The 18540-nt window shown below is 48.4% G+C and overlaps 1 protein-coding gene across 3 annotated transcripts in view; it reads right to left on the reverse strand.

Annotated features, from left to right (window-relative positions):
- ZNF395 (zinc finger protein 395) overlaps window positions 1-18540 on the reverse strand; it is a 42206-nt gene extending 23666 nt beyond the window's left edge. The window contains exon 1 of one of the 3 annotated variants that reach the window (XM_084767723.1): window positions 18157-18535. The gene's annotated coding sequence lies outside the window, so the exon portion shown is untranslated. Of the gene's footprint in view, window positions 1-18156 lie in introns of all 3 variants that reach the window. The other 2 variants (XM_084767722.1, XM_084767724.1) reach the window with 2 other exon arrangements.

An 18540-nucleotide genomic window follows, 5' to 3' on the forward strand; every position in this document is an offset into this window, starting at 1 on the left:
GAAACCCTGTCTCGAAAAAACAAAAAAAACAAAAACAAAAACAAAAAAAAAGAAAGCCACTCATTTGTCCAAAATCACACCAGCAATAGGGGAAAGGGGGTGTTTACAGCTTTCCTGGCTCCTCCCAGGCCTGGTTCTCTGTTCTCCAGGAAGTGGGGAGGAGGGCGGCACAGGATAGAAGAGGTTTCGGGAGAAAGGAGAGTGATTTTCCTGGGGAAGAAGAGGCCATGTGAAGCACCTGCAGGAGTGACAAACCAGGCTAGGAAGAATGACATCCCAACACAAAGCAGACACATGAGAGTTTTAAAAACCTACCTAAGAAGCCAGTGGCACCCACTAGGAAGGAAAGCTGGTGTTAACAGCACCCAAGGTCCCCTCCTGACACTCGGTGAACAGAGCTCCTTGAAGAAGGAAGCTGGCCATAGGACATAATTCATATTTTCCCCCCAGAGAAGTGGGTAGAGCAAAGATGCTTTGGAACTTGGCCATCATTTGAACGAATGAACCTCAGGCCCTGATGACGCCAAATGAATGGGACCAGCTGCTGGCAGTGAAGGCATTAGAAGAGCAGGCTGCTGGGTTCAGAGGTCACTCCTGTGAATTACCACGGTCCCTGACGAGGCCAAATAAACAAGCAGTGGGCTCGGAGGATGGGCCAAAGTACCCTGTGGTGTTCCTGGCTGGAACCAACAGGTCAGATGGCCCTGCCACTTCCCTGTGGTGGAGAACCAGGGCGACCCCCGCCCCCATTGCTACAGGTGCTCAGGGACTGGGGTGTGAGATTTAAAACTAACGATGACAAACAATGCAAACAAAGACGCAAGAGGCACTGTGCCTGCAAAGACACTCAACATTGAGGGTGGAAATCAAGGCACCACATAAGTGCCCCCCCCAACCCCGGGGAATCCATGTCCATTCCAAAAGCCACTAGCTTTAATTCTGCAGCTCCCCACCTGAGGGTGAGAATGCATCTGCCTCACTGAGCCCATGCCGGCACACTGCTACGTTCCTGTCGTTGCCATTAGGGCCATGCTAGATAACACAGGAAGTGACTCTGAGTAGCCACTGGCCACCTACCAGCCATCTAGGAACTGGCACTGCGCCAAGGTACCGTACCAGAACCTGAAACACAACTAGCCACTCTCAAGGGAATCCAGAAACCTACTAAGGGTGAGCCACTAATTAACTGAAATCCCAACAAAGCTGACTTCAGCAAGCTGGGGGAAAAGAAATCCAATCTCTTGCTGTTAAGAGGCCTCCTGGCCAGCAAACCCCCCTGGGGTTCAGCACTCAGACCAAGCTCAACGCCAACCTAGACTTTCAGTGAGTCCAGAGCCAGGACCTGCCCGTGCCCCACGTGACCGGGTGCCTGTCACCTCTCTTCAGCCAGGGGCTGCTCCCCTGCTCACACTCCCCTGTGCCTACATCTGTCTTGGGGCCCTGCCCAGGGTGTTCAAGGCTGACTGCCAAACTTCTCCGGGGTGTGGCCTGGCCAGCCTCTCGGAACAGATCCGGCCCACACTGGTGCTAAGACACGCTTAAGCACTGACTCACCACAAACCTGGGGATTGGGGCACCACTGAGCAAAGCCCCAGCCTCTAGCCATCTGCTGACACAGCTACACCCAGGGCCTGGCTCCTGAAGACAATGCTAAGTGGAAGATGAAGACGATGGAGGTTCCAACCCTGCCTTGAAAAGTGTGGCCTGCCCAGGGCAGAGGCACGCATCTACGATCCCACAGCTGCTCCCAGCTACTCCATTAGAAAGGCTGGTTACAACATAGAGAGACAAGCGCGGGATAGAAAGCCTGACCCATAGCCCACAGCCTTTCAGAGGCTGGGTTCAGCACCAGACCACTAGCTTTGCTGGTCAACTCCCTAAGTACCAGTCACTCATACAGCAGTCCACACACAACGTGTCCCTCACTTAATCCTTCCAGACAATTCACAAGAGCAGCGTCCTGCTCACCCCCAGTTTCCAGATAAGCGAACTGATCCTGGAAGAGGCTGAGCAATTTTGCAGAGCACAGACACAAAAATGACAGGTCTGGGAGCCTGGGTGATCTGACTCCAAAGGCCCCGAGCTCTCTACTCAGCATTGCCCGGATGGTCACGCTCCAGCGAGAGGCTGGGCTGGCTGGGCAGGACAACTCTTGAGGCTTCTTGCTAAAGATCTTAAGTCACATAGAGGTCAAAGCACTGCTGATAGTTGTGGCACAAAAGGGGAAATGGGACCTGGGGCAGTGATCCAGGGTGGTGTTCCCCCAGCATCGAGGCTGCCCGCAGACAAGGCACAATCCAACACCCTGGGCAACAGAGGCGCTCAGAGCCTCCAACTATGTGACCTTCAGGGGAAAAAAGCCTCTTTGTTATGCCTCAGTTCCTATACCTGTGCAATGGTAACACACACACACACACACACACACACACACACACACGCACACACACATACAAATACACACACATACATACACACTCACATACATACACACACATACATACACACACATACATACACACACATACATATATACATATATATATACACACACACACACACACAAGTTTCTATCTTACAGAACAATTTAAAGCTTTTGTTGTTGTTTTTTGTTTTTATTGGTGATGGTGGTGGTGGGTTTGGATTTGGGGATGGAGGTTAAAGATTTATTTATTTATTACCTATACAGTGTTTTGCCGCATGTGCACCTGCATGCCATAAGGGGGCACCAGATCTCAGTATAGATGGTTGTGAGCCATCAGGTGGTTGCTGGGAATTGAACTCAGGACCTTTGGAAGAACAGGCAATATTCTTAACCTCTAAGCCATCTCTCCAGCCCCTGGAATTTTGGTTTTTCAGGACAGGGTTTCTCTGTGTAGCCCTGGCTGCCCTGACACTCACTCTGTAGATCAGGCTGGCCTCAAACTCAGAGAGCCTCCTGCCTCTGCCTGCCCAGTGTGAGACTAAAGGTGTGCACCACCACCCTGCAATTTAGTTTGCTTCTCAAAAATGCTTTTGGGGCCTGGGGAAATGGTTCAACGGCTAGCAAGTGCTGATGATGTAACTTTAAGTATCAAACTTTGGGTCCCTAGAGGCCACGTAAATGCCATCCAGACATGGCAGCAGTGGGCTGCTTATAAAGCCGGTGCTTTGAAGAGGCAGAAGATCCCACAGAGCAGGCTGGCTAGCTCTGGACTTAGCTCTAGGTTCACTTGTGAGACCACCTCGATGAGTAAGGTGGGAAGCGGTCCAGGGAGCCTCTCAACCAGTCTCCACAAAGGCAGGCACCACAAGCACCTGCACACAAGCAAGCACATATACACACCCCACAAGCACACACATGGGGGGCCGCCTTGGTTCTTTAGCATCTCAAAGCTCCTCTTCCTCCTAACTATTCTGATTCCCCAGGTCCAAGAGAGAAAACAGTGAGGAGCTGCATGTCCAGCGCAGAGCTTAGCTATGAACAAGTGTTAGACACACGCATGCGCTGCCACCACCTATAAATAGGTATAATGTTGTTGGTCAATTAAAAACAAAGAAAAAAGAGATCTTTGTGGCAGAAAGAAAATCTGTGTAATACACCATAAAGAGCAACAGTAACAGGAGTGTGGGGGGGTGGGGGGGAAGAGGAGTGCAGGCATGTGGATGTGTGGGTGTGATGCCTGTGGACTAATGAGTAGACGCACATATGTTACAAGGCACACGTGGCAGTCAGACGACAACCTGCGGTGGCGGTCTTGGCCTTCCACCTTGTTCTTTGCTGATATACTGCAAACACCAGGTTAGCTGGCCCACAAGCTTGAGAGACCCCCCCGCCGCCCACCCTACCCCACCCCCGCCACACCTACCAGCTCACCAGAGAAGCACTGGGGCACAGCACTGTACCTACTGTCCTACGCTCTGGGATTACAGAGGTGCATTTGCTGCACCTACTGTATGTGGGTTCTGGAGATTCAAACTCAGGTCTTTATGCTCATACTATCCCCCCCAAAAAAGACCTCTAACAAAAGAAACAGGGTAGAGTAGGGCTGAGTCAGGTCTGTGATAAGGTGCCTGGCTAGCATACACAAAGTGGAGGGCATCTGAAAACAAACAAACAAAACAAAAAAACCAAGATCAAAACCTTGCAAGTGTAGTATAGTAACACTCTCAGACTAGGATCAGGCTGCCATCCTACTGTAGCCACAAAGGCCAGAAGCAAAATAACACTCTATGCTGAGCATTTGTCTGTAATCTCAGGTTGGAGGTAGGGGAGTGGGGGGTTGGGGGGGGGGGAAAACAGAAGGATCAACAGTTCAAGGATGGCTTTGGCTCACACAGAAAGATCCTAACTCAAAAACCAAAACCAAAGCAAATGTCTTTTTGTTAAGAGACTCAGCGAATAAGAGTGCTGGCTGGTCTTCCAGAGGACTTTAAGTTCAGCTCCCAGCACCCACGTGGGGCGGTTCATGACTGCTTCCAGCGGATCCAATCCCTCCTCTGGCCTCCATGGGCACATACTCACGCTAGGAAGACACATACACACAAATCTTTTTTATAAAGGCATTCATTCTGCCCAATGAACTACAAATAAAAAAAAAGTTAACTAATAAAAAAAAAATAAAAAAATAAAAAAAGACCAGGAAGGAAGGAAGGCAAAAAGAATACAATCCCCATAAAATTAGAAAGTTATCCACACTGGGAACAGTGGTCACTCCCCGGGGGGGGGGGGGGGGGGGGGACACGACAACTTGCAAAGTTTGTGCTATGTGGTGGACAAAGCGAGCTGAAAAGGTCAACGCCAAGAGGGCTATAGGAAACCTACCAAGTGGGAGGAAGCTGGGGGTTGTGCTGGTCTGGACAACAAATCCTGAAAGGACGGAAAGGGCCAGCTCGGGAACCACCTGTAGGCGAGCAGCGAGAAAGCCACCTGAGCACCCCAAGCAAGAAGGGCAAGGCAAGGCCCTGGGACTCATGCATACCACAGTGGGTCCCACAGCCAGCCTTAGAACAGGAGCGTGGCCCTAACTCTGTCACTATTTTAGCTCCAAAGTACATCAGTGAGACCTAATTAGTGTTGCTGCCATCTAGGAGTTCTGCAGAGGGCAGGGATCCATGCCCGCAAGTGGAAATAGGAAAAAGACACACAGCTTCTTTCTCGAACAAAACGCACTAGTGACCCGTGTGGCAGGTGTCTAGACACTCTCAGGGAACACTAAGAACACCTCCCAACTTGAGCAGTGAACCCATGCTTTGTGTTCTGAAGGGCACCAGGAGACCCACTGGTGCGCTGAGTCCCCAGAAAGACAATGAAGAACTTGGAATTGCCCATCCGGGGCCATGGCACTGGTCACACACACACACACACACACACACACCCCTGTGACTCTTCCTCACACAGGCACCATCAACATACCAAAGTCCTTGGGGCATGGACCCAGATGTCAACAACTGGGCCCAAAGGGCCTTTTATTGTTGGTTTGGGTTGGGTTGGGTTTTGTTGTTGTTGTTGTTGTTGTTGTTGTTTGTTTTGTTTTGAGACAGGGTTTCTCTGTATAGCCTTGGCTCTCCTGGACTCACAATGTAGACCAGGCTGGCCTGAACTCACATCAATCCACCTGCTTCTGCCTCCCGAGTGCTAGGATTAAAGGGGTGTGCAACCACACCCGGGTCAAAGGGGCCTTTTTTTTTTTTTTTTTTTTTTTTTTTTGGCTGCTGTTGTTGTTGTTTACAAGACAGGGATTCTCTTTGTAGTCTTGGCCATCCTGGGCTCACTTTGTAGACCAGGCTGACCTCCAACTAACAGCGATCCGCCTGCTTCTGCCTTCCTGAGTGCGGGGATTAAAGGCGTGCGGTACCACCTCCCAGCTTCAAAGGGACCTTTTTTAAACACCAATCTTTCTCACCTGCCACCACTTGGCCTGCATGGCCAGTGAGATCCAGAGAACAAGCACCTAGCGCTCACTAAATCCTACTCAGAGGACAATGCAAGCATCCTCTGCCTGGCAACTCTGAATTTAGAAGAGCCCCCTCTCCCATGCCTCCATTAGGCTGTACAATCGCCTCACCCTACTGTACAAGGACTCCTGTTCTCCAGACTGGTCCTAGGAAAACCTCCCAAGAGCTACAAAGGCTGCAACAATGTTTTTATCTAAGGGCATCTGGAACAGAAAACGATGAGAAGTAACTCCTGTATCTATCAGTAAAGGAATGAATGAAACAATTGTTCAGCCTTCTAAATCTAGGCAGGAAATAAGATCAAAGCAACTTCCAGACACTGACAAGACACCCTGGTAAGGTATATCCACATGCAGTACTATGCATTTGACGCCTGAGTCCGAGAGGCACAGCTCTAAGTATGCAAAGCATCCGAAGAATATCAACAACCCTAGGCCAGTGGTTAAACCTGGGGGGAGGGTGGGTGACTAGGATTAGGAGAGATTGTCAAGAAAGCCTTCTCTGCCTGCTTGAGGTCTGCATTTTTCTTTCCCTATAGGGAGTATGTTCGTATATTATTTATGCAATAAAACTCTCACTCATTTCGTTTTTTTAAAAGAAGAGTCTGAGACCCTGTGCGATATGTTTTAATAATGTGTTTAGTTAAGAGCGTTTTCCACTGGAATCTGGCCCCTGCCTGCCAGAAGGCTGCAAGCTCAGCAGTGCACAGGCTGTGTGTGCTTCGGGCCAGCAGCTCGTTTTGCAACACAGATCTTATTTCAATCTCACAAGCACAACTCAGTTAACTTGTGGAAACTCTGCAGATGGTTACATTTTATGTCAGTTGAGGGGGGGGAGGTACGGCATGGGGACTTTGGTAATCCAAAGGGACCTCCCTGGAGTCATTCCAGCTCCAACCCATACTGCAGGGCTCCAAATCAGCAAGCTAAAACACACCCTAGGCACACAGGCATGCACACGGCACGCACGCACACAGCAGTAAGACAGTTCCTGCCCCATCGTGCTTCCTGGCTCTTCCAGCTGGGAATCTAGCAAGCTCCCTTGGGCTAACGAGGAGGAAAAACCTAAACAATTCATAAGAAAAACACTCCAGCATTACGGGGGCCATCCTAGCTGTACAGGAAACTGACTGATTGGTTAACTGATTGACTATTATTGTACAGAGGATCCAGCCCAGGGCCTTACGCAGGCTAGGAAATCACACCCCAGAGATAAGAGCCTCAGCCTCAGACAGTTTTATTTACACACACACACACACACACACACACACACTCCTCATCTTCAGATACTACTTACTGACTCCTTAGGAACACATAATAATTAAGAACTTGACTAACATAAATAGAAATCAAACTTGCGGTGTTTCCATTAGAGTGAGGATTAAGGATTAATTACTTGAAAATGGTCACAAACGCACACACACACACAGTTTTTGTCAAAACTAATTAAAGAACACAAAGATCTAAAATTTCATTGTACTTAAATTATACCTAAAGCAAACAAACCAAAACAAAGAAAAACTTCAGCTAGGAGTGGCGGTGCATGCCTTTAACCCCACTCAAGAGGCAGAGTTAAATGAATCTCTGTGAGTTCGAGGCCAGCTTGGTCTATATAGTGAGTTTCAGGACAACCAGAGCTACGTGGAGAGACCCAGTCTATTTAGATAGATAGATAGATAGATAGATAGATAGATAGATAGATAGATAGACAGACAGACAGACAGATAAACAGACAGACAGAATCTCAAACACAGCTAAACCACGGGTCTCTGAGCTGTTTTATAGGGCTGGAAACCTCTGTTATGCTATGTAAGGCGTGTACATAGCACAGCGACAGTTACATAAAAATGGATGACAAAGGGCTAGAGGGATTGCTCCGTGGTTATGATCACTTACGGATCTTATAGGACTCAGGTTCCCAGCACCCACATAGTAGCTTAAAAGTATCCTCTAACTCCAGTACCAATTGTCTGACAGCCTCCTCAGACACCAGGCACAGACATGATGCACACACATACATCCAGGCAAAACTCATACACATTAAAACAAATCCTTTTAAAAAAAAAAAGCCCATCTGTAGTGGCAAATGTTTTTAATCCTAGCACTTGGGAGGCAGAGGCAAGCAGACCTGTGAGTTCAAGCCCAGCCTGGTCTTCATATCGAGTTCCAGGACAGCCAGGGCTACCCAGAAAAATCTTGTGGGGGCAGGGGGAAGGAGGAGATAGAAAATTTTTTATTACTCTCTACATTTAGCTACTTATTGGCTGTTTTTAGCCAAGAGTTTTACGACTTCCCAGTACTCAGAGGACAAAATAAAACTGAGAACAGCTAATTCTGTACCAGTTTGCTTTTTTAATTAAAAAAAAAAAAGCATGTGGGTGTGGCTTCCTATACCTGTCATCCCAGCGCTTGAGGGGTTTGAGGGAGGAAGATGGGTGTTCAAGGCCAGGCTGGGATACAAAGTTGAGATATCTTAGGCCAACTTGAACTACTACATACTTGTCTCTAACAAAGGCAAGGCCTGAGCGTGCTGGGAAGACAGGTCAGGATTTGAGTTTGATTCCCTAGAATCCATGTTAATAAATAAGTAAAAGCCAGGCATGCTGCACTTGTAGACAGGCACATCGCTCACAAGTTTCAGGCCAGTGAGACTGTTTCCAAAAAATAAAGTGGACAATACCTGAAGGCCACCACCTGACACTGTCCTATTCATATAACCCCCCCCTCTTTCTCTCTCCCTTCCTCCTTCCCTCCCTTCCTCTTTTACTGACACAGCCCTTATCTAGCAGGTATAAGGCCTTGGGTTCCATCCTCAACATTACACACAACAAAATTCCATGTTAGTCTAACTTTTCTCCACCAAAGGACCAATTTCCGGCAGCCAGACAAGCATCATGTAAACACAAGCAACATGGAAACAAAGGAGAGCTAGTCCCTCATCTCAGGTGAGCAACAGCCAGGCTCAGTGACCCAAGCCTATAGGCTCAGCCAGGCTCAGAAGTCGTCCACACCTCCAATCCCAGGACTCTCAGAAGACAGACACAGGAGGGTCACAAGTTCAAGGCCATCCAAAACACATAGTGAGACCCTGTGTCAAAAACAAACAAGTGTACAAAGATTGTGTTTCAGTTCCACACAACCAAATTCTCCATAATCATTTTACGCACATCTCAACAGCCACCCCTTGAGTTGCTAGGCTCCCAAATTACCTTATCCATATGAACAGAGCACTTCACCTCAACTAATGGTTTTTCAAATGCCAAAACAGGAGCATGGACCACATGGAGGCAGAAGTCAGTTTGTGACAGTCCTGGAAGAGATGCTCAACCACTGAGCTTCCAGAGACATGAGGGCGCTCCGCTCTAAGTTTGCCCAAGCAAAAGTCACCCCAAAAAACATCCAGAGCTGGTGATGTGGCTCAGAAATGTACTTCTAAGAGTGAGGCAAGAAGGCAGCTATGATTATGAGTCCAGCCCAGGCTATGTGAGGAATTGTCTAAAAAAAAAAAAGGAGGTATGGGAGCGCGGTCGCTTTAATCCTGGCACTTAGGAAGCAGAGGCAGATGAACCTCTGTAAATTCGAGATGGGCCTAATCTACATAGTGAGCACCATGTTAACAAATGCCTTGTCTTTAAAAAAAACAAAAACAAAAACAAAACAAAGTTTGAGGAGACAGCTCAGTGGATAAAGAACTTGCCTTGAGGACAAGGGTTCAGACCCATATAAAATCTGGGCAAACACGCTGGCCACCTGTAATTCTAGAACTCAGGAAGCAGGGACAGGGATCCTGACTGCTAACTCATTAGCTACATTAGCCGGACAGAGTCAGTGAGTTCTAGGTCCTCTAAGAGAGTCTGCCTCAACAACTAGCTGAGAACAGCTGAGAAGACACCCAATGGCCACTTCTGGCCTTGCATACATGCTCACACACACACACACACACACACACACACACACACACATGTCCATATACATGCAAACACACATATACACTCAAAATACTCATGCTCAAAAATAAACCCAAAAATAAATCAACAGAATACAGGGTGGAATGCTCATTATGATCTGCCACTTCCCCCATCTCCTTGTCTTTCTTGACGACCAAATCCAATTACAAGAATCACAAAGCAGCCAGGCCGTGGTGGCGCACACTTTTAATCCCAGCAAATGGGAGACAGTGGCAGGCGGATCTCTGTGAGTTCTAGGCAAGCCTGGTTTAACCTGCAAGTTTCAGGACAGCTAGAGCGGTTACACAGAGAAACCCTGTCTCAAAAAACCAAAATAAATAAATAATAACAAGCCAGGCGTGGTGGTGCACGCCTATAATCCCAGCACTCAGGAGGCAGAAGCAGATAGATCGCTGTGAGTTCAAGGCCACCCTGGTCTACAAAGCGGGTCCAGGACAGCCAAGGCTACACAGAGAAACCCTGTCTCGAAAAAATAAATAAATAAATAAATAAAAATATAAAAAATAAATCACAAAACAAATCCTAACCCATCCTCAAAATGCTAGAACCAGGCTGGGATGTGGCCCAGTGGCCCTGTGCTTGCCTTTGTGGGAAGACTGGGTTCCATCCCTAGTACTGAAAAAAAAAAAAAAAAAAACCAGAGTAGAAACTGTCTTTGAAACATATGGCGTGATATTGATTCAAGAGGTACGGCCACTATCCATGTCACCTTTCAGCTGTGACAAGTCACAGAACAACTGAAAATCAAAACTGGGCTCTAGAGATCAACTTGATTCCTTCTTTCTTTTCCAAACATACCTGACCTATAACTTAAATCCAACTTGAAGCCAGGGCATCGTGGTAGCGCACATCTTTAATCCCAGCACTCAGGAGGCAGAGGCAAGCAGATCACTGTGAATTCCAGGCCAGCCTGATCTACGAAGCCAAGTCCAGGACAGCCAAGGCTACACAGAGAAACCATGTCTTGAAAAACCAAAATATAAAAATAAAAAAATCTGCTTTGGATGTGCCCAACATTGGGAAGCTCACTATTGTCCTGGCAGTCATGTCCACTGCTGCACAGCCTGCCAACAGGAAAACCCTTCTATATGCTGAACTGCAATCTGCTCACCCAGTCTTTGGAGTTAAAGGAGAACTTAAAGCCCACCAACTGCCGGGCGGTGGTGGCGCACACCTTTAATCCCAGCACTCGGGAGGCAGAGGCAGGCGGATCGCTGGGAGTTCGAGGCCAGCCTGGTCTACAAAGTGAGTCCAGGACAGTCAAGGCTACACAGAGAAACCCTGTCTCGAAAAAACAAAAAACAACATAAATAAGTAAGTAAATAAATAAAGCCCGTCAACTTTAGAGGCACAATCTGTTGTTTTAGTGTCACCAGAGCATGTCACATCCTTCATCCTCTGCCACTGCTTCTTATTAAACATTTGCGTTCATCCTACAAATGAACCTCTGGACAGACACGTTTCAGTTATTGTTGGAACTATTCCTAAACATTACTTTTCATAACCCTGTGGTATTCCATCATCACGAAACACATCCACCAAAGAACACTGACAGTTGCGCATGCCTGTGATCCCATCACTGAGGAGGCAGAGGCATGAGGGCTGTTAATGAACTTGAGGCCATCTTAACACTACATAATAAGATAATTTTTCACTATATTCATCAATCTCTGCATAAGCCATCATGTACATTTTGGATATGGTCGCAGAAGAGGAACGTCCAACCAGAATGCACAAACATCTTGAAACTTTAAAGCCCAATTTTATTTTTATTTTATTTTATTTTATTTTATTTCTCTCTCTCTCTCTCTCTCTCTCTCTCTCTCTCTCTCTCTCTTGTTTTTCGAGACAGGGTTTCTCTGTGTAGCTTTGGCTGTCCTGGACTCCCTTTGTTTTATTTTTCCAAGTAGTATTATACCAAAAGTGCATGACTGGTGGGTCACACTTGTGTGTATAGAGGTCAGAGGACAACTTAGTGAAGTCAGTTCTCTCCTTCTACGTTCACACGGGTCCAGAGGTCACACCTGCTACATGACAGCAAGTGTCTTTACCTCTAAGTCATCTTGCTAACCTACACTTCAAAACGTTTAAAGTCGCTCTTGACATTCATTCGTTACTGAATTAATTTCTTTCTCTCTTTCTTTCTGGTTTTTCAAGACACTGTTTCTCTGTATAGTCCTGGCTGTCCCGGACTCACTTTGTAGACCAGGCTGGCCTTGAACTCAGAGATCCACCTGCCTCTGCCTGCCAAGTGCTAGGATTAAGGCATGCGCCACCACCCCCACGCGCGTCTGGCCTGAATTTCTCATTCAAGCCTCTCATTCTAGATACTTCTGAACCTTGGTTTTCCTGTGAAGTAAGCAATCTATTCCACTTCGGTGACTCTTAAAACTGAAAAAACATCAACACCCACAACACCGGGAAAATGTTGAACCAATCCAAAGCACACAGCTTTGACTTTCAGACCTCCCTCGAGGCTGACACATGCCAATGATTAAGTTCTTGCATTTGATGGTCAAATTAAATTCAGAACACCACCCGGACCACCACACTTTACCACCTATGATTTACTATGAACAACTATGTGGTTTTTAAGAAGTATTAAATACTATACTAGTAGAGGCCACACATCTAAAAACGAAGACAGAGACAGTAATATTGAATGATAAGGAAACATGGAGAGAAGGAGGCAAGAGGACACATGGGACATGAAAGAGGAGAATAATCTCGGGAACTGAAAATACTACAAAGGGGGGGATGGCTGTATCAGGAGGATGGCTGTATCAGGAGGATGGCTGTATCAGGAGGATGGCTGTATCAGGAGGATGGCTGTATCAGGAGGATGGCTGTATCAGGAGGATGGCTGTATCAGGAGGATGGCTGTATCAGGAGGATGGCTGTATCAGGAGATAGGGGGAAAGAGAGCCATAAAAACACACTCTGCTTGAAAATGGCCTAATGGTATCTAACACATTATATGCTGACTTAAATTTTTAAATTGTTTAAAAAGTGTTGACTGAAGCCAACGTGTAGTAAAACTGCTACTCTTCAGCCAGCATATAAAACAGAAAATGGCTTTAATTGGATAGAACTCAGCTGGCTTCTGGCTACCCCTGAATCCTATAGACACACTTCTTTAAACAGAATATAATTAAACTTCAATTTTTTTTTCTTTTCTCCTCCACAGTCTATGTAGCTCAGGCAGGCCTCAAACTCACAATCCTATCTTGCTCTCCTAAGTGTTAGGATTATATGTATGAGCCACCAAGTCTAGCTTGCAACGTCTTTGCTTTTTATACTATCAAAATAACATTTTTCAAACAATTGGATTTTGTCCTACCTATACAAAAACAAAACAGGGTGACTACTGGTCAGCCCCTCTCACCTGTAGCTCATGTGGGAATGCTTCTGAATCACAGTGACTGTGGATTCTTCAGAGTATGCTAGAATGTTCTAGACTACAAAAACTGGATTTATTCACTTCAGCTGGTCATCAAATCAGACTAGTTTTTCTGGAGTCATTTCTATTACCCCCTTAGACTTGAGCCAGCTGTTCTGCATCTTGGAATCATCCCAGGGATAAACCAAAGAGAAATGGCTTGGCCCTTCTCACTCCTCCCTTAGTACCACCTCACAGAGGCACAGGTCCCGAGGAGCCACTGTCTCACGGCACTTGATAATCATGACTCATATCTCACCAAGTGATCGCCGCCATCCTTGGATGATACACCTGGAGTCGCCATCTAAGCCCGAGAACCAGAAACATACAGTGAAGATGCTAGAGCGACTCTGGCATCCCTAGAAACAAGTCTCGCCGGAATCTCTCCAGGGGAAGCTGGCTTTAAAGAATACCATTCTGAGCCAGGTGTGGTGGCACACGCCTTTAGCCCCAGCACTTGGCAGGCAGAGGCAGGCGGATCGCTGTGAGTTCAAGGCTGTCTCAAAAACAAAAAAGCAAAAATTTTTTTAAATTTAAAAAAAAAAAAAACCCTTTAGAATTTTGGAGTGCTCTTAACCTGTAAGTCAACCTGGCCTGCCACACATACAGGAGTTCTACACTACACACGCCCCTAAACCACCTTTCCCGTGCCACCCCTCCCTCCTCTGCCCACTTCTCTAGCCCTTTCAGGTACTACATTTTCATCTTGGCACTTGACGCTCTGCCTTGCCCCTACTCCAAAGTATAACTTATCTCTCCAACTAGGCCATAAACCCCCAGCTCTCTGTTGGGCCTGCAGCTACCTTCAGGCCTGGGAGGTGCAGCTCTGCACGCAGGCAACTTCGTAACTACTTGAGGAATGTGGAAAGTCTTCCAATGCATCTCAAACTGTGAGTGGATTATCATCCACTAGAGAGTGGTTGGGTCAACTTGGCAAAAAAAAAAAAAAAAAAAAGGATTTTTAGTGAAAAGTAACAGAATAGACAAAATAAAAAAGAAAAAAAAAATGTTGCACCAAGAGGTTGGACTTCACAAACTGAAATTCGATTTTTACATACATGATTAGGCATACAAAGCCATGATATAAATGTCCTTTCATTATTTTACATTTAGAGAAAGAGTGTGTGAGTGAGTGAGTGAAAGAATATGTACATGGGGCCAGGAGTGGTGGCGCACGCCTTTAATCCAGCACTCGGGAGGCAGAGGCAGGGGGATCACTGTGAGTTCAAGGCCAGCCCGATCTATAAATCGAGTCTAGGATAAGGATAGCCAAGGCTACACAGAGAAACCCTGTCTCAAAAAAAAAAAAAAAAAAAAAAGAATGTGTTTAGACGCACCAAGATAGAAAGATGTTTTCTTCAAGGTTGCCAAACACAAATAGCCAAAACACTATGAATGTAACATTTATATAATTCCTGATTGTTTCGTGGTTCTTCTTCCCGTATGTAGTTTATTTTATTTGTGTAATAATATAAATGTATATGTAAAAAAAAGAAATATAATATGTGTGTGTATGTGTGCGCTTGCCCGCACTTGAAGGACTTGGTTCTCTCTTTCCACCACGTGAACTCTAGGGATCAAAGTCAGGTCTTTCGGCTCAGCAGCAAGCACCCTTACCTTACCCACTGAGCCATCTTGTCAGCCCTCAACTTTGCTTCTTACTGTAGGTCACGGTGACGACCGCATACAAACCCTGCCCTACAGTAAGCCAAGGAACTCAACCTCTGTCTGCTCTGCACAATCATTACTTTGGTAGTCACTATAAGGGAAAAAAATATCTGTGACACCTCAGGCCTACGGCAGGAGGATTACTGTGAATTCAAGGCTCCTGGGTTACAGAGCAAGGACTAGAGAGAAGGGTGGATGGAGAGAAGAAACAAAGAACGGGAGAAGAGAGGGGAGCTGGAAGGGAAGGGGAGGAGAGGGAAAAGAAGGGGGAGGGAAGAGAAAGGGAAGAGGGGAGCGGAGGAAAGGAGAGAGGAAAGAAGAGAAAGGAAGGAAGCGAGGGACAGAAAAAATGAAAGAACATGATCTCTGTGGTCTCCAGTCTCGACCTCTCAAGCCTCCTCTTCCATCAGTCCACTGACTCCGGAGAAACAGGCAACTGATGTGACAGTCCCGGCTCACTCCACAACCTTTGGCAATCATCCTTCAAAGTCAGATGTTGCAAGCTGGGGCTTGGGGAATTTGTTCAGCAAATCACCCTCAGTCACTCTTGCAAAAAAAAAAAAAAAAAAAAAAAGGAGACTCCAGAGCTTGGGGCGGGGGCGGGGGGGGGGGGGTGGAGGAGGAGAAAAAAAAAGTGCCAGTTCCCTTCTACTTTTTCATGTCACCAGAATCCTGGGAGGGGGTAACTGGGTGGGACTGGGCTAAGCCAGGCCCTACAATAGGGCCCCCAATTCCTCCGGCTTCCTTTAGGTTGCCTTGCTGTTCGTCCCTCCCCCCTGCACAAACAGCGCAGGAGACTTAATATCTCTGTAAAGAGTAAAGTTCAGCATGCAGCAGAGCCCGATAGCTCACTCCTTTCGCAAAGCCCACTCCACTTCCCTCCGACCTCCAGCCCCACCCTAGTGGCTAGAATAAAGGTCTCCAGCTTCCTAGAAGCCCGCTCCCCAGCACTGGCCCTCCACCTTCAGGGTCAAATCCAGGCAGTGCTGTGTGGAAGGCGGGCAAAGCAGAAGCCCGGGGTCCTGCACGAATCCTCTGCTGCACCTATGACCAAGACAGTTCTCCACAGTTCCCTGAGTTCCCGGACTCTTCTCCCTACACCGACTGCCTTCCAGGGTTCCCAGCTACCAGAGCCCCAGTGGCTAGCACCTACATCCCTACATCCGGGTAACCTGGCAACCACAAGAGACTTCTCCAGAGCCCAAGTGTCCAATTGCCTTCTCTACAAAGCACGCATTTCCGACTCCGATTCCCAACCGTGGCAGCTCCAAGGCCCTGGCGTGTGATCAGCTTCCACCAGGAATCAATTCCTATTCCCATTTTCCCTTCACCCTGCCCCTGTCAACGGATTGTTCCAACAGCCACGGCTTCCAATAAAACTAAGTCCAAACCCACGGCACTCCAAAAGCGCGACAGACACTGGTCTGTCTCCCTACCTTCGGACTCAAAAACCTTTCCAAATACCCTTGTTATATCACGCCCTGGCCTAATGTCTCCCCAATACACCCAGGATAAAAGTCTTACTCCTCAGTCTGACTTTCTAGGACTTTCACAATCTCAGTCACTGTTCCTCTCAATCTTGATCTCTTACTGTTCAGGAAACAGTCCAAGAGAGCCAAGGCCATCTCCCGCGCTCTAGAGAAATTCATAATCATTCCCACTTTGGGTCCCATCTTCAGAGTCTCATCTTGCAAGGGCCCAATACAGGACTGGTAGTCCTTGTCCTTGTCGCGCGCCTTCCCGGTGACCTCCAACAGCACCCATTTCTGCACCTGGCATTTCGACAGCTAACTGTGTCCCCATCTGGAGTCTTATTTCACATGCTCAAGTATTTCTGTGTCCTCCAAGAGATTATACACCCTGGAGGGAATTTATCTACCTATCTCCAGTAGCCTTTCTCACTGAGACAACCAAGCCCCCTGCACAGCCCTTTTGCCAACTTGTCACCTGTGAAACTCTTGCTTCTGACTTTGCGTCAGGCCAGGGAATTATCCACAGGTGGAAATTTTTTCAAAACTAGTGCTGAGTGGCCTTCCTCGTCTTTAACTACCACGCCTCCGGGGTCCCCAACATTTACGTTAACTTTGCAGCCAGAGCACATTAATTTAAACTAGAGCTCTTAAAAATCATTTCTCTCTCGTCTTCAAGCATTCTGAGACCTTAGGCTTTTTTACACGCATGCCTGTCTATGCATCATCCAGAGAGCTTGGCAGTGGGAAGAGAACAGAGTCGCTTCTCAGAGGTACCTGTGGGTTAGCCAATTTCCTTCTGGTTCCCTCTTCCAAAGCAAGAACCTCTGTTTACACAGCCTCTTAGGAGGATGTCCCCGGGCTACAATACCTGTTGATCAATCACTTTGAAACAAACTGCCCCACTTTACACCTTTCTGTTAAGGCAGAGTAAAAAAAAAAAAAAAAAGCGGTGAAGGACTATAGAGAGCCCCAGTGCCATGGGCCTGGCATCATGGGAACCCATGCCTGGTGGAAGTCCTCCAGAACCACAGGAAAGGGAGGGATGGAAAACAGGGCTCGCGCAGGATTGCTGGCAGGTGGGTCTCTTTAGACCTCCAAGTGGGCCCTAAAGTGAAGGCGCAGAGCCTTAACTCCTAGGGAGGAAAGGAACACGGCCTCGAAATTGTTTGCCCATGACAAACTCCCTTTCCAGGCCCCAATCGGCCACTCCAGAGGCCCACAGTGCCACGGCCAAGGAGGGACCCGGGGTAAGCCAGGCAGGCTTAGAGCCAAGGGGGCGGCGAAGGAGGCCGCAAGAAGGGTTGAGAGAGGGTGTGTCGCGAGGCCAGTCCCGCAGCACTGCGCTCTTTGGATCTGGAGAGGGCAGGGGCGCGCGGAGCTCAAGGCTGACGGCCCAGCCGGAAAGGGGGCCAGGTTAACAGGTCAGTGTGGCCCCGCGAGGCCACTCCCAGCCACCGCTCAAAGTTGGGACGGAGATCCAGCTGTAGGACCCGCGACATAAACAAGGCGACGCGTGAGAGGAGGGCGAGCGGCCACCCTCACCCGGCCACTCTGCCACCGCCGCAGCAGCCCCAGTCCCGCCCGGGCCGCGCAAGCCTCCTGGATCCCCCACCCACCCCCGGCTGCCCGCCCCAATCCCGGGCTGCAGCCCCCGCAAGGTCCTGCGCGCAGCTCACCTCCGCCGGCCACTGGCCCGAACAGCTCGGCTCCCTGCAGCGGCCGCAGCCTTGCCCGCCACCGGCACGGCCCCTGCACTGCGCCGCCTCCCGCCGCCGCCGCCGCCGCCGCCTTCGCGCCCACCTGGCCGGCCTGCCCTCCCTCTCTGGGACACTGCGCTCACGTACGCGGCCGCGGCCACAACCCGGCCCGGATTCCCCCGCCCGGGAAGGGAGCGCGCCAAGCCGCTCGCAGCCAGTCCGCCCGCGAGCCAGCCAGCCAGCCAGAAACGGGGACACACCCCCGGCCACTCGCGCGCACGGCTCGCGCGCCTCTAGATACGGCCGCGCGCGCGCGCTTCACACACCCCGGCTGGCGGTACACAGTGGGCGCCCAATAAGTGC

The sequence above is a fragment of the Acomys minous genome (genome assembly GCF_964271855.1).
Source record: "Acomys minous genome assembly, chromosome: 18".
Lineage (NCBI taxonomy): Eukaryota > Metazoa > Chordata > Mammalia > Rodentia > Muridae > Acomys > Acomys minous.